Source organism: Lithobates pipiens, unplaced genomic scaffold (assembly GCF_037356315.1).
Source record: "Lithobates pipiens isolate NorthernLeopardFrog02 unplaced genomic scaffold, aLitPip1_a1.2 Scaffold_13, whole genome shotgun sequence".
Lineage (NCBI taxonomy): Eukaryota > Metazoa > Chordata > Amphibia > Anura > Ranidae > Lithobates > Lithobates pipiens.
In genome coordinates, this window is record NW_027507718.1 from 15,692,832 (window position 1) to 15,700,950 (window position 8,119).

The 8,119-nt window shown below is 43.3% G+C and overlaps 1 long non-coding RNA gene across 1 annotated transcript; it reads right to left on the reverse strand.

Annotated features, from left to right (window-relative positions):
- Positions 1-5,657: 5,657 nt before the first annotated feature.
- LOC143976002 (uncharacterized) lies at positions 5,658-6,212 on the reverse strand. The gene is made up of 2 exons (XR_013272441.1): positions 5,952-6,212; positions 5,658-5,856 (listed from the first exon to the last, which is right to left on the reverse strand). It is a non-coding gene; the product is annotated as an uncharacterized LOC143976002 (long non-coding RNA).
- Positions 6,213-8,119: the final 1,907 nt, after the last annotated feature.

An 8,119-nucleotide genomic window follows, 5' to 3' on the forward strand; every position in this document is an offset into this window, starting at 1 on the left:
TGCCTAAGGTGGGGGCTCTACGCGATATGGTTTTAACCCCTTTGGAGGAAATTTCAGCATAGATTGGATCATTAGATAAAACCAGTAGATATTTTCAAACAATGTTTTTTATTTTATTGAACTCTGTGCAGAATGGGATGAAAAAGACAGGAATTTGAGGTGAGTGTCCTACATTAAATGTGTTATAATCTATGATGCTATTTTTGTTTTTATCTTTAGTTCTATCTCTTGTTTTGTTGCCTTTGCTGTCATGTAGAAAGTGCTCCCGTGGAGTGTTATCAGCAATATTCATGGCTCTGTTTAATGTTGTTCTAGAATAACCTCTGTAATAACCTCAAAACATTTAAACATAATCTCTGCCTCCAGTTTATAATCATTACAATCACTACAAACCCATTTCAATCTCAAGAATTGTCCAACAGGAATTCCTCTTAAGATATATAAAAAAGGATTGAGAGACAAAAAATTAAGTGGACTAAGAGAAGAATTTAGTAAAAAATATAATTTTATTACAACATGATTAAAAAAGATGAAAAAAGCATACATTCAACACCTCATATGGACACGGGTTACCAGTTATCCAATAATGCAGTTATGAAGGTTGGATCTAAGTATAAAGATATCTCATATCATATTAAAGTAGAAGAATTTGATTCAATAACCCCTCCACACTTGCTTGTCCACGCGTTTCACTAGATATTAGCTTCCTCAGGACAATTACTGGGTAGGTGCTGGTATATTTAAAAACAGAGACAGAGAATTGTGTATAAGTATCACATATGATTGATATATATATATATATATATATATATATATATATATATATATATATGTATATGTATAGGCACAACAATCATTATTTCATAACATATCCAAGAGAAACAGACACCAACACACAAAACACATACATGGACACACATATGCTTGCCTGGTAGGTCTGTGTCCAAGGATATGGGAAACTCCACAAAACTGCACAAACATTCAATGATCTATAGTTTTGAGTATAACAAAATGAGGTCAATGCATGAAAGGTTGTTTATAATGAATCCGAAAGATAAAGTGCAAAAAGGGTATATGCCACTATAGATTCAGGTTCAGAAATGTATATCTGGGGAAAAAAATGAGATTTATACAGATGATACCTAAATATTCAAAATAATACCACATATCGGAGAGCTGAGTTTAAGCCTGTGATAAGACTATATGTTTCAGTACACTGTGGCATAGTACATCAGCCACGAAAAATATCTAGTAAATATAGACAGCTAAAGGGGTCACCCATATGCTCCATTCCAATATTTATAGTTATCCTCTCCGTATGTGACCACAACTTCTCCATCAATTTGGTGCGAAAAGACAGCCCAATCACATGACGCTTAGCATCAACCACGTGGTCGCACAGCCACGCCCCCTCATCAATGCAGCCAATTATACAAGGAAGGTGTCAGGACAAGGAGTGGAGAGACTTTTTTTCTTGGCTGGTGTCCTATGCCACAGTGTACTGAAATATATAGTCTTATCACGGGCTTGAACTCTGCTGTCCGATATGCGGTTGGTCTAGTCACTACTATTCAGTAAGTGAGAACTATTTTTAGCTTTGCTCTGATCTTAAGGGACTCTATATGTTTGTATTACTATTTTGACAAGCAAGTGTGAAGGGGTTATTGGATCAAATTCTTTATATATATTTTTTCACTAATGGGGGCACAATCTATAATTTGACAAACAGGTCATCTATGTAGCGACAATAGAAAAGGGTGTCGGTATGGCGGGGACTCATGCAAAGATGCGGGACCTCTCTCACCATCCCATATAGAGATTGACAAGGGAGGGGGAGAACTTAGCTCCCATCGAGGCCCCGCATCTCTTTGGACTATAAGCATATGATCCCATATGGGATGATTGTATATATATATATATATATATATATATATATATATATATATTGTATATTAAGCGCAGCACTTATTTAAATTCTACACTTTCATATTGGCCACCACTTCACCAACACATTTTTCCATTGACTTTCACTGACCACCACTGGTTAGTGATGCATTTCTCCACTGACCTTAGCTGACCACCACTATACCAATTTATTTTTTCACTACTGCCACTCTCTGATCAACACTAAATTGATGTGCACTTCTCCACTGACTGTACTACTCCACTGAACACAATTTTCTCCACTGATCACCACTGTACTAACTTGCTGTATTGACACACATGCCATATTTCCACTCACTGCCTTTGCAATGATTCACTTTTCCACTAATTGCACGTATCCACTGCCAGCTACAGTATCAATGCACTCCACTGCTAAAACAAGGCACCACTCTACTGAAACAACACACTTCACCACTGACTTACACTCTACCAAAGCACTTGCACTGCACCCATGAACTCCTTAACTAACCAACTCTACACATATATGTTTCTCCACTGACATCCACTGCAACAGCATATCTCACTACTGAGTTCTACTGAAATTATACACTTCCCCAGGGACCACCACTGGGTCTTCACACTTTTGGTCTGATTCACAGAGCATTTTCCCATTGTACTGAAGCACGTCTTTACTGACCATGACTTTACACTTATGTACTCACTGCCACTGTGCTTAACGTGCTTTTTCCACTGACCACAGTTTTTCACTGAACACAACTGTACCAACACATGTCCCCTTTGGCTGCCACTGCCCCTATGCATTCCACTAACCAAAATTGAATATATACACGTCTACATCTATATCCACTACAAGACTTCTCTACTGTACTAAAGCTCTTCTCCACTGATGACCACTGCATCCAGTTTGCACGCAATATAACATTTTCTCTTGTTGTTTCTAAAATTCTAGGACAATAAAAAGGTAAAGTATTGAACAAATTATTTAGGTTAAAGTACAGTAGGTGCAGTCACAATAATGTTTCAGAATTAATTGGACAACTTTTATTTTAGTAAAATGCAGAGATAAAATAGTAAGCAAAATAATGTAGTATGGGGTTTTCATAAAAAAAAATGTAATTACTTTTTTAAGAATTATAGACAGTTTTTATGTGTATTGCTTGCCTAAGCTTTGCTCTTGACAACTTTTCTTGTTGAATTTAGACAAATGTAAACAACTAAATCTTTAATGAACAGATATGAAACAATATTTTTACACCAGGATGATGTGGAATATTATGCCCTTTCTCTTAAAATTCCTTAGAACATAAATATTTGAAAATGTACATTTATTAATTGACACATTTGTGGTGGAAAAACTTCATAAACTATAGTTTTAAGATGATGTTCCTTACAAAATAATGATGATGGCTTAGTTTGATTAATTTTATCCAGGGTGATAAGTGTCATGTTTATATAGCTATAATAACAGCAAACATCCCTGGCTGATATTTTTTGGGGGGGGGGGCAAGCAGGTCAGATGTCAATAAGTAATAGATAAGTTGCCCAACATATAAGTCTGCCTGTTAAAAGTAATGCAGTCAAGTGCTGGTTTTTGGAAAATTACTAAAACATAAATAGTGTGCTTTGATGACCATAATTGTGCCATTGTTACTGTTATACAGTGCCTTGAGAAAACATTTATACCCCTTGAAACTTTACACATTTGTCATGTTATAACTAAAAATGTAAATGTATTTTATTGGCATTTTGTAAAGTGGAAGTAAAATGATAAATGGTTTTCAAACTTTTTTACAAATACGTATCTGAAAAGTGTGGCATTCATTTGTATTCCGCCCCCTTTACTCTGCTGTCCCTAACTAAAATCTAGTGGAACCAATTGCCTTCAGAAGTCACCTGTCATGGTTATGCAGTGATCTTCCTCTGGTTGCTTACCTCCCCTCATGTGTTCTAACTAAGAAGCCAGCCACTTCCACCTGGTGGAAAGCATGGCTCCACCCCAGGCCCTATCAGGGAACCCTATATTAACCTGTGCACTGCAAGCCAACAGTGCTGATCAACCATTGTGTATTCATTGTGTGTTTGGCTTCCTGGTTCCTGCTTGCTGTGTGCTCTATGTTTGACTCTGTTACCGACCTTGGTGTGTTCTCAACAATTCCTGTCTGCTTGTGACCTTGACCTTTTGCCTGTCCCTAACCATCCCTGTCTGCCTGTGACCCTGAACCTTTGGCGTGTACTCTGTTGTTCCTGTCTGCTAGTTGCCTTGACCTCTACCGTATCCCTTTACTATCCTTGTCGTTCCAGCCTGCTGCTTCCTTCTCCTGTAGTCTACTGTGAGTGTGAGCTGTAAGACCCTAGGGGCCGTGACCTGCAGCGAAGTCCATCCTCACCACTGGAGGCTCTGGCGAACACCCGCTGGCTCTTAGACTCCACGCCCTGGGGAAACTATGCTCCAGCTCCCATTGGGATCTGTGTTAGTGATCCTGTAGACCTGTGTCCTGAATCTCCCTGGGTACAATCTGTAGCAGTCAGTCCTAAGGTCCACTACCTAGCGGTGCACTTTCCACTCCTACGGAGTGCATCTGTCACCTGGTCTCAGGTGACCTGACAGTTTGAACAGCCATGGACCCAGCTGATGTGCCGCTACCCGCAGATGATCCTTTGCATGGTTTAGTTCGCAGACTTGAGACCCAAGAATCGCATCAGACCCAGATGATGCGATTCCTTCAGGATTTGGCATCTCGTTTTGAACAGGTTCAGGCCTCATTAGGACCCCCAGTTCAACAACCTCAACCTCTATCTGCTGCTGCACCTATCGCATCAGTCGCAGCCACACATTCATTACAACTACCAGCTCCGGCCCGTTTCTCTGGGGACTCCAAGGCTTGCAGGGAGTTCCTTAGCCAGTGCACAATTCATTTTGAACTTCAGCCCCAAAACTTCCTGTCCGATCGGGCAAAAGTAGCATATATCATATCCATCCTGTCCGGTGAGGCGCTAGCTTGGGCTGCCCCTCTGTGGGAACTGAATGATCCAGTGGTTTCTAGCCTGTCTGATTTCTTGAAACTTTTTCGGAATATCTTTGAGGAACCGAGTCGCGTCTCCTCAGCGGCTAGCTCTCTTTTACGTCTCCGCCAAGAGTCCGCGTCTGTGGGACAGTATTCTCTTCAGTTCCGTATCCTCACAGCTGAATTGAGCTGGAATAATGAGGCCCTAGGTGCAACCTTTTTACATGGCCTCTCTGATAGAGTGAAGGATGAATTAGCAGGATGATCCCTTCCTGCTGATCTGGACAGTGTCATCACCTTGTGTAACCAGATCGATATTCGGTTCAGGAGAGGGCCCTGGAAAAAAGACGCAAGCACTCTCGGTTCTTTAGGCAGCCTGAGCTCCCAGTCCCTTCTCTTTGATCCGAGGAGCACCCCCTGCCTACTGAGGAACCTATGCAGTTGGGCTGGACTACGTTATCTCCCGAAGAACATGCTAGGCGCAGAACTCTGGGCCTATGCCTCTATTGTGGGGCCAAAGGTCATTTCCGTGACACTTGTTCTCTTCGTCCAGAAAAACGCTCAGGGCTAATACATCTGGAAGGTGGAGTATTAGACCCTGAAATATCACCTTCACCTTCTCGTCTTATCCTTTCTGTGCTGCTTCATGTCGGTGCTTCCTCTCCTTCGGTCTAACAAACAACAAAGGATTCGCCCTGGGACTTTAAATGAAGTGGGTACTGTTTCTGCCAGTAAACATAACAGTAGTAAATATAATATATGGTTTATTCAAGTACAATTGTTTACATGGATAAATAACATCAACGGTTGCCAATATAAAATATATAAACAAGGAGTATTGGTACATAAATGTAGAAGTAGTACATGGTACACGGGCATCATACTACCCGACTAGTTTCGTGAGATCCAGCTCGCTCTTCAGGGGTGGATGTGTGTAACAATGTACCTAGGATGAACAAAAATATATATGTTTGGCAATATAGCACAGTATTAGTTATAACAGCGCAGGGTAGGAGGGGTTGTAGGCCCCCCCATACTTACCACTGAGCTTGGCCATGGCTCCAGGTGTGCAGCCTCGAGACGGCAGCAGCGTATGCCTCCCCTGGGAGCTGAGGGGGCAGGATCAAATGGGACCCCATCCAGGGCCAAACGGAGAGCAGGCATGGCAAAGGTGTAGTGATGTATCCCTAGGGTCCTCATTGGTCGATAAAACGTATAGGCTGTGAACATAAGTATGTTTGTCAGGCATCTGAAGTAGTAGAGTAAAATCAATAGATATTGGTATAAAGATATGTATGCATGTATGCATGAATGAAAGGCCTGAGCCAAAAGTTGTAGGGCCATGAAGATGGTTAGAAACCATCTCCTTCGGTCTCAGCACATCTGGATTCCGGAGCCGCTGCCAATTTCATGGATTGGGAAACTGCATCCTCCATGAGACTTACCCTTTTGCCCCTTACAACGCCATTGGTGGTCTTGGCGATTGATGGCACTGTTCTCCCAGGGGGCCCTATCTGCTTCCAGACCCTTCCTGTTAAGATGTCAGTAAGGACACTCCACCAGGAGTGGATATCCTTCCTTGTCTTACCTAAGGCTTCATCTCCTATCATATTAGGTCTTCCTTGGTTACTGCTCCATTCTCCTCACGTTGACTGGTCTGCTGGACAGATCCTGGCTTGGGGTTCCTCCTGTTCCTCTTCCTGCCTACTCAAGGGTACCTCAAAAGAGAAACTTCCTGTTGCCACCATCCCAGTATCTTCTGCTCTTCCCGCTGTATATAGCGATCTCTGGGATGTGTCCTGCAATAGTCGGACTGGTGCACTCTCTGGTTCATGTGGTACTCTGGATGAGGGGCCCACCTGTGAACCTGAGCCGATATTTCACTCCAGTTTGCATGGCCATTTACCTTTGCCTGTCCCTAATCTCCCTTGGACGCACAGCCAGGCTAACTTGTCTGCAAGTTCCAGAGTCGCTATGCCCTGTGATGCAATTGAGATGGTCGCTACACCTGACAATACTATTCAGTCGGCCTCTGCACCAGTTATGCCAGTCTAGCCCATGCACAATGAGCTTCCTGCTTCTTGTTCAGGACCTTCTTTTAACCTGGCCTCACCCTACTGCTACTATGTCCGTTCAAACCCATTTAAGAGGCTCAATCCATCCTTTGGATAGACTGCCTCATTCGACCAGGTGGGGTTTTCAATCTTTTTTTTTCTCAGGGCTCTCTGCATTCTGTTTGTGTTTCAGCTATCTAGCTTGACTCTTGCAACATGTCACCTTCTAACCAACCTGACCTCAGGGATCCACTGACCCCTGCCCAGTCTGGTGGCCCTGTTCTGGATGTCCAGCTCATCTTTAAGGGTCTGGGGAACCCTGCTCAGACTCCTGATCTTCTCATGCCCTTACCCCTTCCTAAAAAGCCTTTAGTCCTCAAGTCCTCTCGTCCTCTCCCTACCTCGGTCCCGGTCTCTGAGGATAATCTAAAATACGAGGTTAGTCAAGTTTTGGATTCCCGGCTCCGTAAAGGCATTTTTCAGTACCTCGTACATTGGAAAGGGTTTGGCCCTGAGGAGAGGTCTTGGATCGCTGCATCAGAGGTTTTTGCTCCTCATCTGTTGAGGAGGTTCCATCTGGAGTTTCCCTTTAAGCCTGGACCCAGGCGGGGGAGGGGGAGGCCTCATAAGAGGGAGGGTACTGTCATGGTTATGCAGTGATCTTCCTCTGGTTGCTTACCTCCCCACATGTGTTCTGACTAAGAGGCCAGCCACTTCCACCTGGTGGTTTTTATAACCTCTCCTCTAAGCATGGCTCCACCCCAGGCCCTATCAGGGAACCCTATATTAACCTGTGCACTGCAAGCCAACAGTGCTGATCAACCATTGTGTATTCATTGTGTGTTTGGCTTCCTGGTTCCTGCTTGCCGTGTGCTCTATGTTTGAGTCTGTTACCGACCTTGGCGTGTTCTCAACAATTCCTGTCTGCTTGTGACCTTGACCTTTTGCATGTCCCTAACCATCCCAGTCTGCCTGTGACCCTGAACCTTTGGCGTGTATTCTGTTGTTCCTGTCTGCTAGTTGCCCTGACCTCTACCGTATCCCCTTACTATCCTTGTTGTTCCAGCCTGCTGCTTCCTTCTCCTGTAGTCTACTGTGAGCGTGAGCTGTGAGACCTTAGGGGCCGCAACCTGGAGCCAGACTGCAGCGAAGTCC